Source organism: Pseudophryne corroboree, chromosome 6 (genome assembly GCF_028390025.1).
Source record: "Pseudophryne corroboree isolate aPseCor3 chromosome 6, aPseCor3.hap2, whole genome shotgun sequence".
Classification (NCBI taxonomy): Eukaryota; Metazoa; Chordata; class Amphibia; order Anura; family Myobatrachidae; genus Pseudophryne; species Pseudophryne corroboree.
This window is the reverse complement of record NC_086449.1, coordinates 584,073,579-584,086,494: the sequence shown is the minus strand read 5'-3', so window position 1 is coordinate 584,086,494 and position 12,916 is coordinate 584,073,579. Positions and strand designations below refer to the sequence as shown.

The following is a 12,916-nucleotide window of genomic DNA, read 5'->3' as shown; positions in this document are numbered from 1 at the left end:
CTCTGATTGGCTAATATACCGCCGCTTGATTTGAGATACACGCCGCTGCCGGAGACCGGACTGAGCACTGAGGGGCAGGAGAGGAGTGCTCTGTGTTCTCCTCCCCGCGGACACACAGCAGCTGCAAGCAAGGTGGTCGGGCCGGCGGTACTGTGTACCGATTGTCAATTTCTTACCGGTATGCAATACCGGCCCGTACCGCCATACTTGCAGCACTGCTTACACCTTAAGATTATTTTACAAACTAACCAACTAGTTGGCTGGTTGGAATGGAAATCTGGCGATGTTTGGGAGCAAATGAAAATCGACAAAAACGGTCAAGTTAAATGATTAGTTGTTCTCACAAAAAAATATATTTTTGTTTGAACAACTGATTTGTCTGTTACTGGCATAAGGGAGCAGATGATTGTTTGTCATTTGCTCTAATACATTACCAGATTTTTGATCCAACCAGCCGAGTTGGATGGTTGAAAAGATGATCTTAAGGTGTATGGCCATCTTAAGCTACACCCTGCCTGTGTGATGCCACATTATATGGCATTGCACAGTGGTGGGCATGGTTTAATTATGTGAATGACTTCCCTATTCCTCCCCATTCCACTTGGACCTCTTGTCCTGAGATCTCCTGGAGTGGGGGCATACAATGTCAGCATATATGCAGCAGGCTAATTATAGCTACAGTATGACATTTACGGATTATGCAGCACTGATGGTGCTCATAGTACTGACCTTCATCTGTGAAAACTAGAATGGTGCAGGGAGCATTTCACCCATTCTCCCTGACCAGTCTCTGTAAATGTACAGTAAGTCTATGGTGGTGGCGTACAAGATCTACACGCCTTAAGTCTACAGTCATACAGAAAAAAGGTCGACATGGACAAAAGGTTGACATTTTTGGGTTAAGTATGGATAGTTTTTTCATCTGGGAGCACCATTTGTTGAAATGCGTCCGCTCGCCATGCACGTGTCTCGCTCCGTTTCACTAACCACAAGGTTATTAAAGAACATGATTTGTGACGTGGATAGTCAAGAATGGAAAAAGTTTGAAAACATGGAAAAAAAAATGTGTCAACCATACTTCTGTCTGTCAACCTTTTGAACCCGTCGACCTTTCATATGTTGACCTTTTGTCGGTCAACCATAAGTGGTCGACCTAATGCATGTCGACCCAAAGTCCGGATCCAGTCTACAATACAGGAGAGAGTCACCGCATATACAGTAACAAATGTGGATTGGCTAGTATGTGAAGTTACTCGGTATCCGTTCACATGGTCGACCATGTTATGATCGACAGTCATTAGGTCGACCACTTTTTTTTTTTTTTAATGGAACTTTTCCATACTTTACGATCCACGTGGACTACGATTGTAACGGTAATCTGTGCCGAGCGAAGTGGTAGCGGAGCGAAGGCACCATGCCCGAAGCATGGCAAGCGGTGCACTAATTGGGGTTCCCAGTCACTTTACGCAAAAAACGACACCCAAAAAAAGTTAAAAAAATCATGTCGACCTTTTCATGTGTCGACATTTCACGTGTCGACCATTTTCATGTGTCGACCATGTGTCCATGTCGACCATGTCAATGTCGACCAATAGTGGTCGACCTAATGACTGTAGACCATAACATGGTCGACCATTCATACCGGAACCAAGTTACTCTGGGTACAAAACCCCTTAGTACTGATTCTTCTAGCTCTCATTCTTTTAACCTCTGTACACAGATTATGTTCTAATCATATCTTTTTCATTTTCATTGAAAAACACTCATCCTGTGAACTTCAACTGTCTCTTAATGAATGGGCCTGAGGTTATACCACAGAACTAAGTATTTATAGAGATGCTGGGACAATAAACAGGAAATAGCAGCACTAAATCAGTATACCCACCCTAAAATACACATACATTATTGAAAGTTATGATATTAGTTTAGCATTGTCTGGGGGCACCAAACATCAGATTGCAACTACTGAAAAACAGCATTATAAGTAGCCGCCGGCCCATGTCAGCCATCATCAACTTTTATTGCGCACCTGCTGTCTAGACATCATTATCCAACAGCAAAAACATGACATTATGAATGTAGAGAGCACACAGTACATTTTCTTCATCCCTCATCCGCTTCATAGATGGCTTCATCAGCCTACAGCCTGTTCAATACACATGACCAGCCAGGGACCCACTGTATTTATTGGTAAACATCTACAGTATATGACGCTACAACCTGAAGGCATCCAATGATGTTATTACAGCCTGACCAGGTAACATCTACGGAAAGCTGACAGGGCTTTTTTTTCACCTTGTATGAAGCTTAATTCTATGTAAGGTAAAGGCCCGTATTCACGGGCAGATCTAGGGAGAGATGTGTGCTGAGCGTGCAGGAGGAGCAGGGGGGGGGGGGGGGGGGGGGGGGCGCTTATTTCACCCAGCGGGTGAAGTGAGCTACCTGCTAGATCTAGCACCAGCGATAGCGATGGGCGGGGCTACGCATCGCTATCGCTGTGAGGGGTACACACGGAGTGATCGCTGCTTAAAATCTAAGCAATCTAGTCAGATTGCTTAGATTTTAAGCAGCGATAGCTCCGTGAGTACCCCCCTTAACTTTGAATTTGCAGTCATATATCAATGGTAGGCCATCTGATAAGTTATCCACTTAGAAGGGATGCAAATTGTAACTGTAAATGGTAGAATGCTTCTGTGGCAGTACTAAGCAATACAGTTTGATGAAAACATCTCTGGATACACTGTATTTTACACAGTAAAAAGTCATATAGTTTCAGAAGTACAGTAATTTATCATTGTTACGTAATAGCACCGATTGTTGGCATAGATACAGCATAAAACAAAGCAGCCTGATTTCTTTCCTGTCTGACACAAATCCTCTTGTACATGCCCAGTCAGGATGTATTTTTCTTGTTTTGGGGATGGACACTGTTCCATTCATTTGGCTACAGAAATTGGTTTCAAGCCTGTTAGGATATTACTCTTTCTACAAGTAATCACCTTGTTATAGAAGTGTTGACTGCTGTGAAATAAGTAAAACATTGTGGGGCAGATGTACCAAGCCTTGGAGAGAGATAAAGCTGAGAGAGATAGAGTAGAAACCAATTAGCTCCTGTCATTTTTCAAACATAAGGGTCTATTTACTAAGCCTTGGAGAGAGATAAGTGGTGAAAGATAATGTACCAGCCAATCAGCTCCTAACGGCCATGTTACAGGCAGTGTTTGAAAAATGACAGTTAGGAGCTGGTTGGTTGGTACATTATCTTCGTCCACTTTATCTCTCTCCAAGATTTGGTAAATAGACCCCATAGGCAATAAATGGCAGTTATTAGCTGATTGACTTGAACTTTATCTCTCTCAACTTTATCACTCCCACAGTATGTTATATCCGAAGCACAGATATTGATAATATTTAATGGTATTGAGAAATGATTGTAACCAATGATATTTGAGATATTTTACCCCACAAATAACTTTTAACACAATAACATTGACTGTAGATACCCACGTATGCAATAGCCTCTTTGCCATCCAAGAAGTTTACATATAAATTCAAATATACCAAGTTGTGTCAAAGCTTAAGTATTTGTGAGTATGATCAGTTTTGTACTAAACTGTCTTTTACGTATAGCAGCCATTAAAGACCTGTAATTTGTACATCTTGACAAAAAACCTCTTGACTGTTTAATACCTGCATCACTCAAGCTAATCCAATAAAATTGTTAGGGCAATAAGGTCAGTTCATTGTGATCGTCATATTATATGTAGACGGTAGCCCTGGCAGTATTGCTTTATTTGAGCTAAACAACAATGAACTCTGGAAATTCATTGTTGTTTATCTCTCTGTTAAAGGTATATGCATTTTACCACATGAATCTCTATACAAACTGCTTACAATGCAAGTCAACAATCGTTCTCTTTAAGGAGAAAATCTCTTTTCAATAATATAAGTAGTTTTTCTCACAGCCTTACAAGATATCCTCAAGCAGTGTGAAGGGCAAGTTTGTCCTTTGTCGCTTTCTCAGTGGATAAGAATCAGCAGAGGGACAGTTGTAGCATTCATTGATGTGCTTTCAGGGAAATTGGCAGCAAAAGTAAAAACCTACATTATAGCTAAGTTTATGTGTTAACTAAGCTGATGGAAATTTACTAAAATTATGGAACAGATATGAACCACTGTGTCCAGAGCTCGTCCTGACATAAAGCTTTATAGGGCATTTTGTTTGAATATAACTTTTCAGCTGGCTTTTAGTTCTCTTCTGTGTTAAAAGCATTGCCGTAACTAGAGTGGTCGCTTGTATACTGTGGATCGCCATACTTCAGCAGCGCTCTGCACTTACCATCCCCAGCAGCAACACAGAGGATTGTGATGTCAATTCAGCAACACATTGGGACGTATTTATTAATTATTGGGTCCTAGACCAGATAATCATAATTTCTTATTAACGTTATTCATGGCAATAAGAAATTAATTAAATGTATCAAAAAACACTTGCACGAACAGGCGGAGTCCATCCTTGTGGTGTTGTCGAAGTGAAGGGATCACTAATGTCATCCCTTCACTTCTCCTTCAGTGCTACTCCATATGCTCGATCTGCTACTCAGGCATGCGCAAGTAGAGACTGTCAGGAAGGGATCCTATGGCTCCCTCTCCTGGTACTTTCTGCAATATAAAAGGGAATGGGTTTGGGGATTCCGCACAGGACTGTGGGTCAATTTTGAGCATAGATAATATTATAAGTCTCTGAAAAAACTGACTATATAGATTATAGTCTATTATCTATCACCGCCTACCTACCATACAATAGCTTTGTTGGGGTGGCACCAAGTGTCATTGTCAGTGGTGCTCACAAGGTTATTAAACATATTGAAGTATGCAAATTGAAAGAGAAAAAAAGAAGTAACCTTGGTTGGGAGCACGCTATTTCAGAGACGAAAGGATTGTAATTATTGTTATATTAAAACATAACTTTTATTATATTATACTTGATAAAAGGAAGCTACAAGGACCAACCTAAATAATAGAATTTTGTTTTTTTGATGCATCCAAATTTAAGAACAATTTTTTTTACTTTAGCTGTGAAGATATTAAAGAGATAAGGGTTTGTCCTTTGCTCAAATGCATGATTTGTATGTCAGAAGCCAAGCAAGTAATCCTCTTTATGTGACCCTGCCATGTATGACCTACAACACCTGATATTCCCAGGTGGTCATCCAACCTGGTACTGATCAGGCCCAACACTGTATTGCTTCCAAGATCAAACGAGATTGGGCATATACAGTGTTGTATGGTAGTAGGTGAAGTGGCACTAACCAGAGTCAAAATACCACTTATGCAGAGGAGTAATGGCCCAAGCGGGGAACAGATAATAGTGTATCCCCTTACAGATATTTCTCTGGATACAAATGTATAGGCTTTTTATAGGTGACCATCATTCGCCTTATCATTTACCCATAAGTGAGGGTATCTGAAGGATTTAAATCATCTGGTCACTCTTGCTGGTGCAGCGAGATAAACCTGGGAGTAAGAATTCACCCCTTATTCACAACTGAGGTATGAGGCACCAGTGTCTCGAGGTAATCCACGTAGCCAATTATAAATTGCGTATTGCTTTAAATGTTAGCTGAGACAGTGGTATCTACACTCTTCTGCTGTTCTCCCGTCATGCCAAGCATGTGGTATCGAACGAGGAATGAGAGACGGTGACTCACCCTCTCTCATTCCTTGTTCGATACCACATGCTTATTCCAGTGTCATCTGCTGATGTAGATATGTTTATTTACCCTGTACTTGTCCCATATAGTCTTCAACTGTAAGCTGCTGTTTTCCTGTTTTGATGATTTGTTTATGTACGCTAGTGATCTCCAACCCGTAGCTCGCGAGCTACCGGTAGCTCACAGAGCGCAAGGGCTTGGGCAGTCACTGGCACTCCTCTTCCCTTAATTTTTAATATGGTGTCAGCCGTCAGCCAATCAGAGCTCGTGGACCGGCAGGGGCGGCAGCTGATTGGCTGCCGGACCGCGAGTTTTGATTGGCTCACTTACCGGCACCATATTTTAAATGCCCGCTGTTGCCGGAGACTGTCACCCTCACTGCAGTCGCTCTCCGGACTTCAGAGGAGAGGCGCGCGGTGCGCTCTCCTCCCCTTCCGTCCCTCATACAGGAGGAGCAGCACCGGTGGCAGCAGAAGAAGCCGGCAAGGGTTAGCACTGTGTGGGGCACTGTATCGGACACTGCGGGGGGCATTTTATCTGGCGCTGCGGGGGGCATTTGAAATGACACTGTGAGGGGGAATTGTATCTGGCACTGGTGGGGGCATTGTATCTGGCACTGCTGGGGGGCATTATTTGTGTATCTGGCACTGCTGAGGGGCATTATTTGTGTATCTGGCACTACGCGGGAGGGGGGGCATTACTTGTAGTTGTGAGCCCACACCCACTTTTGTGAGGCCACACCTACTTTCGCAGAAACGCAAGCGCATTGGGGGAGGGGGTAGCTCCTTCAGAGGTTTTATTTTCCGAAAGTAGCTCACACCCCAATTAAGGTTGGAGACCACTGATGTACGCTGTAATTGGGCGCTGCAGAACCCTTGTGGCACCATATAAATAAAGAAGAAGAAGAATAATCTTGTTGGTCAAAACCATGTTGACATTGGAGCTAAGTTGTGCTAAATCTTGAGTCTCAGCGAGGATTCTGCTTATTCATTTTACCCCCTGTCCTTCACTGTTACACTGCCTGCATCATCCACAATGTCCACTAGGTGGGGAGCAGGGCTTTCAGTTTTGGGAGAGACCTTTGTCAGCACCATGGAAAAGAGGATCACGTGGAGTATACAATAAGAAACAATCATATTAGTGGAAGCAGGGGTGCAGAATGTTATAGTGGTGCCTATATAAAGTAATTAACAAATACCTATTTTAACTAGGGATGTGCACTTGAAATTTTTCGGGTTTTGTGTTTTGGTTTTGGGTTCGGTTCCGCGGCCGTGTTTTGGGTTCGACCGCGTTTTGGCAAAACCTCACCGAATTTTTTTTGTCGGATTCGGGTGTGTTTTGGATTCGGGTGTTTTTTTCAAAAAACACTAAAAAACAGCTTAAATCATAGAATTTGGGGGTCATTTTGATCCCAAAGTATTATTAACCTCAAAAACCATAATTTCCACTCATTTTCAGTCTATTCTGAATACCTCACAATATTATTTTTAGTCCTAAAATTTGCACCAAGGTCGCTGGATGACTAAGCTAAGCGACCCTAGTGGCCGACACAAACACCTGGCCCATCTAGGAGTGGCACTGCAGTGTCACGCAGGATGGCCCTTCCAAAAAACACTCCCCAAACAGCACATGACGCAAAGAAAAAAAGAGGCGCAATGAGGTAGCTGTGTGAGTAAGCTAAGCGACCCTAGTGGCCGACACAAACACCTGGCCCATCTAGGAGTGGCACTGCAGTGTCACGCAGGATGGCCCTTCCAAAAAACACTCCCCAAACAGCACATGACGCAAAGAAGAAAAAAAGAGGCGCAATGAGGTAGCTGTGTGAGTAAGCTAAGCGACCCTAGTGGCCGACACAAACACCTGGCCCATCTAGGAGTGGCACTGCAGTGTCACACAGGATGGCCCTTCCAAAAAACACTCCCCAAACAGCACATGACGCAAAGAAGAAAAAAAGAGGCGCAATGAGGTAGCTGTGTGAGTAAGATAAGCGACCCTAGTGGCCGACACAAACACCTGGCCCATCTAGGAGTGGCACTGCAGTGTCACGCAGGATGGCCCTTCCAAAAAACACTCCCCAAACAGCACATGACGCAAAGAAGAAAAAAAGAGGCGCAATGAGGTAGCTGTGTGAGTAAGATAAGCGACCCTAGTGGCCGACACAAACACCTGGCCCATCTAGGAGTGGCACTGCAGTGTCACGCAGGATGGCCCTTCCAAAAAACACTCCCCAAACAGCACATGACGCAAAGAAGAAAAAAAGAGGCGCAATGAGGTAGCTGTGTGAGTAAGATAAGCGACCCTAGTGGCCGACACAAACACCTGGCCCATCTAGGAGTGGCACTGCAGTGTCACGCAGGATGGCCCTTCCAAAAAACACTCCCCAAACAGCACATGACGCAAAGAAGAAAAAAAGAGGCGCAATGAGGTAGCTGTGTGAGTAAGCTAAGCGACCCTAGTGGCCGACACAAACACCTGGCCCATCTAGGAGTGGCACTGCAGTGTCACGCAGGATGGCCCTTCCAAAAAACACTCCCCAAACAGCACATGACGCAAAGAAGAAAAAAAGAGGCGCAATGAGGTAGCTGTGTGAGTAAGATAAGCGACCCTAGTGGCCGACACAAACACCTGGCCCATCTAGGAGTGGCACTGCAGTGTCACGCAGGATGGCCCTTCCAAAAAACACTCCCCAAACAGCACATGACGCAAAGAAGAAAAAAAGAGGCGCAATGAGGTAGCTGTGTGAGTAAGATAAGCGACCCTAGTGGCCGACACAAACACCTGGCCCATCTAGGAGTGGCACTGCAGTGTCACGCAGGATGGCCCTTCCAAAAAACACTCCCCAAACAGCACATGACGCAAAGAAGAAAAAAAGAGGCGCAATGAGGTAGCTGTGTGAGTAAGATAAGCGACCCTAGTGGCCGACACAAACACCTGGCCCATCTAGGAGTGGCACTGCTGTGTCACGCAGGATGGCCCTTCCAAAAAACACTCCCCAAACAGCACATGACGCAAAGAAGAAAAAAAGAGGCGCAATGAGGTAGCTGTGTGAGTAAGATAAGCGACCCTAGTGGCCGACACAAACACCTGGCCCATCTAGGAGTGGCACTGCAGTGTCACGCAGGATGGCCCTTCCAAAAAACACTCCCCAAACAGCACATGACGCAAAGAAAAATGAAAGAAAAAAGAGGTGCAAGATGGAATTGTCCTTGGGCCCTCCCACCCACCCTTATGTTGTATAAACAGGACATGCACACTTTAACCAACCCATCATTTCAGTGACAGGGTCTGCCACACGACTGTGACTGAAATGACGGGTTGGTTTGGACCCCCACCGAAAAAGAAGCAATTAATCTCTCCTTGCACAAACTGGCTCTACAGAGGCAAGATGTCCACCTCATCATCATCCTCCGATATATCACCGTGTACATCCCGCTCCTCACAGATTATCAATTCGTCCCCACTGGAATCCACCATCTCAGCTCCCTGTGTACTTTGTGGAGGCAATTGCTGCTGGTCAATGTCTCCACGGAGGAATTGATTATAATTCATTTTAATGAACATCATCTTCTCCACATTTTCTGGAAGTAACCTCGTACGCAGATTGCTGACAAGGTGAGCGGCGGCACTAAACACTCTTTCGGAGTACACACTTGTGGGAGGGCAACTTAGGTAGAATAAAGCCAGTTTGTGCAAGGGCCTCCAAATTGCCTCTTTTTCCTGCCAGTATAAGTACGGACTGTCTGACGTGCCTACTTGGATGCGGTCACTCATATAATCCTCCACCATTCTTTCAATGGTGAGAGAATCATATGCAGTGACAGTAGACGACATGTCCGTAATCGTTGTCAGGTCCTTCAGTCCGGACCAGATGTCAGCATCAGCAGTCGCTCCAGACTGCCCTGCATCACCGCCAGCGGGTGGGCTCGGAATTCTGAGCCTTTTCCTCGCACCCCCAGTTGCGGGAGAATGTGAAGGAGGAGATGTTGACACGTCGCGTTCCGCTTGACTTGACAATTTTGTCACCAGCAGGTCTTTGAACCCCAGCAGACTTGTGTCTGCCGGAAAGAGAGATCCAAGGTAGGTTTTAAATCTAGGATCGAGCACGGTGGCCAAAATGTAGTGGTCTGATTTCAACAGATTGACCACCCGTGAATCCTTGTTAAGCGAATTAAGGGCTCCATCCACAAGTCCCACATGCCTAGCGGAATCGCTCCCTTTTAGCTCCTCCTTCAATGCCTCCAGCTTCTTCTGCAAAAGCCTGATGAGGGGAATGACCTGACTCAGGCTGGCAGTGTCTGAACTGACTTCACGTGTGGCAAGTTCAAAAGGTTGCAGAACCTTGCACAACGTTGAAATCATTCTCCACTGCGCTTGAGACAGGTACATTCCACCTCCTATATCGTGCTCAATTGTATAGGCTTGAATGGCCTTTTGCTGCTCCTCCAACCTCTGAAGCATATAGAGGGTTGAATTCCACCTCGTTACCACTTCTTGCTTCAGATGATGGCAGGGCAGGTTCAGGCGTTTTTGGTGGTGCTCCAGTCTTCTGTACGTGGTGCCTGTACGCCGAAAGTGTCCCGCAATTCTTCTGGCCACCGACAGCATCTCTTGCACGCCCCTGTCGTTTTTTTAAAAATTCTGCACCACCAAATTCAAGGTATGTGCAAAACATGGGACGTGCTGGAATTTGCCCATATTTAATGCACACACAATATTGCTGGCGTTGTCCGATGCCACAAATCCACAGGAGAGTCCAATTGGGGTTAGCCATTCCGCGATGATCTTCCTCAGTTGCCGTAAGAGGTTTTCAGCTGTGTGCGTATTCTGGAAACCGGTGATACAAAGCGTAGCCTGCCTAGGAAAGAGTTGGCGTTTGCGAGATGCTGCTACTGGTGCCGCCGCTGCTGTTCTTGCGGCGGGAGTCCATACATCTACCCAGTGGGCTGTCACAGTCATATAGTCCTGACCCTGCCCTGCTCCACTTGTCCACATGTCCGTGGTTAAGTGGACATTGGGTACAACTGCATTTTTTAGGACACTGGTGAGTCTTTTTCTGACGTCTGTGTACATTCTCGGTATCGCCTGCCTAGAGAAGTGGAACCTAGATGGTATTTGGTAACGGGGGCACACTACCTCAAGAAATTGTCTAGTTCCCTGTGAACTAACGGCGGATACCGGACGCACGTCTAACACGAACATAGTTGTCAAGGCCTCAGTTATCCGCTTTGCAACAGGATGACTGCTGTGATATTTCATCTTCCTCGCAAAGGACTGTTGGACAGTCAATTGCTTGGTGGAAGTAGTAAAAGTGGGCTTACGACTTCCCCTCTGGGATGACCATCGACTCCCAGCAGCAACAACAGCAGCGCCAGCAGCAGTAGGCGTTACACGCAAGGATGCATCGGAGGAATCCCAGGCAGGAGAGGACTCGTCAGAATTGCCAGTGACATGGCCTGCAGGACTATTGGCATTCCTGGGGAAGGAGGAAATTGACACTGAGGGAGTTGGTGGGGTGGTTTGCGTGAGCTTGGTTACAAGAGGAAGGGATTTACTGGTCAGTGGACTGCTTCCGCTGTCGCCCAAAGTTTTTGAACTTGTCACTGACTTATTATGAATGCGCTGCAGGTGACGTATAAGGGAGGATGTTCCGAGGTGGTTAACGTCCTTACCCCTACTTATTACAGCTTGACAAAGGCAACACACGGCTTGACAAATGTTGTCCGCATTTCTGGTGAAATTCTTCCACACCGAAGAGCTGATTTTTTTGGTATTTTCACCAGGCATGTCAACGGCCCTATTCCTCCCACGGACAACCGCTGTCTCCCCGGGTGCCTGACTTAAACAAACCACCTCACCATCAGAATCCTCCTTGTCAATTTCCTCCCCAGCGCCAGCAACACCCATATCCTCCTCATCCTGGTGTACTTCAACACTGACATCTTCAATCTGACTATCAGGAACTGGACTGCGGGTGCTCCTTCCAGCACTTGCAGGGGGCGTGCAAATGGTGGAAGGCGCATGCTCTTCACGTCCAGTGTTGGGAAGGTCAGGCATCGCAACCGACACAATTGGACTCTCCTTGTGGATTTGGGATTTCGAAGAACGCACAGTTCTTTGCGTTTTTTTTTTCCAGCTTGAGTCTTTTCAGTTTTCTAGCGAGAGGCTGAGTGCTTCCATCCTCATGTGAAGCTGAACCACTAGCCATGAACATAGGCCAGGGCCTCAGCCGTTCCTTGCCACTCCGTGTGGTAAATGGCATATTGGCAAGTTTACGCTTCTCCTCCGACAATTTTATTTTAGATTTTGGAGTCCTTTTTTTACTGATATTTGGTGTTTTGGATTTTACATGCTCTGTACTATGACATTGGGCATCGGCCTTGGCAGACGACGTTGCTGGCATTTCATCGTCTCGGCCATGACTAGTGGCAGCAGCTTCAGCACGAGGTGGAAGTGGATCTTGATCTTCCCTAATTTTGGAACCTCAACATTTTTGTTCTCCATATTTTAATAGGCACAACTAAAAGACACAGAGGTATCTACAGCCGTGGACTACCGTACTGTGTCTGCTGCTAATATAGACTGGATGATAATGAGATGAAATCAATATATATTATATCACACTAGTACTGCAGCCGGACAGGTAGATATATTTATTATGTAATGACTGATGACGGACCTGCTGGACACTGTCAGCTCAGAAGCACCGCAGACTGCTACAGTAAGCTACTATAGTAGTATGTATAAAGAAGAAAGAAAAAAAAAAAAACACGGGTAGGTGGTATACAATTATGGATGGACGAGCGACTGCCGACACAGAGGTAGCTACAGCCGTGGACTACCGTACTGTGTCTGCTGCTAATATAGACTGGATGATAATGAGATGAAATCAATATATATTATATCACACTAGTACTGCAGCCGGACAGGTAGATATATTTATTATGTAATGACTGATGACGGACCTGCTGGACACTGTCAGCTCAGCAGCACCGCAGACTGCTACAGTAAGCTACTATAGTAGTATGTATAAAGAAGAAAGAAAAAAAAAAAAACCACGGGTAGGTGGTATACAATTATGGATGGACGAGCGACTGCCGACACAGAGGTAGCTACAGCCGTGGACTACCGTACTGTGTCTGCTGCTAATATAGACTGGATGATAATGAGATGAAATCAATATATATATATATATAATATCACTA

At 45.3% G+C, this 12,916-nt stretch overlaps 1 protein-coding gene and 1 pseudogene across 8 annotated transcripts in view; both read right to left on the bottom strand.

Annotated features, from left to right (window-relative positions):
- UNC5A (unc-5 netrin receptor A) overlaps positions 1-12,916 on the bottom strand; it is a 526,593-nt gene that overhangs the window by 67,923 nt on the left and 445,754 nt on the right. The window lies entirely within an intron of this gene.
- Positions 5,181-5,299, bottom strand: LOC134939033 (5S ribosomal RNA; annotated as a pseudogene).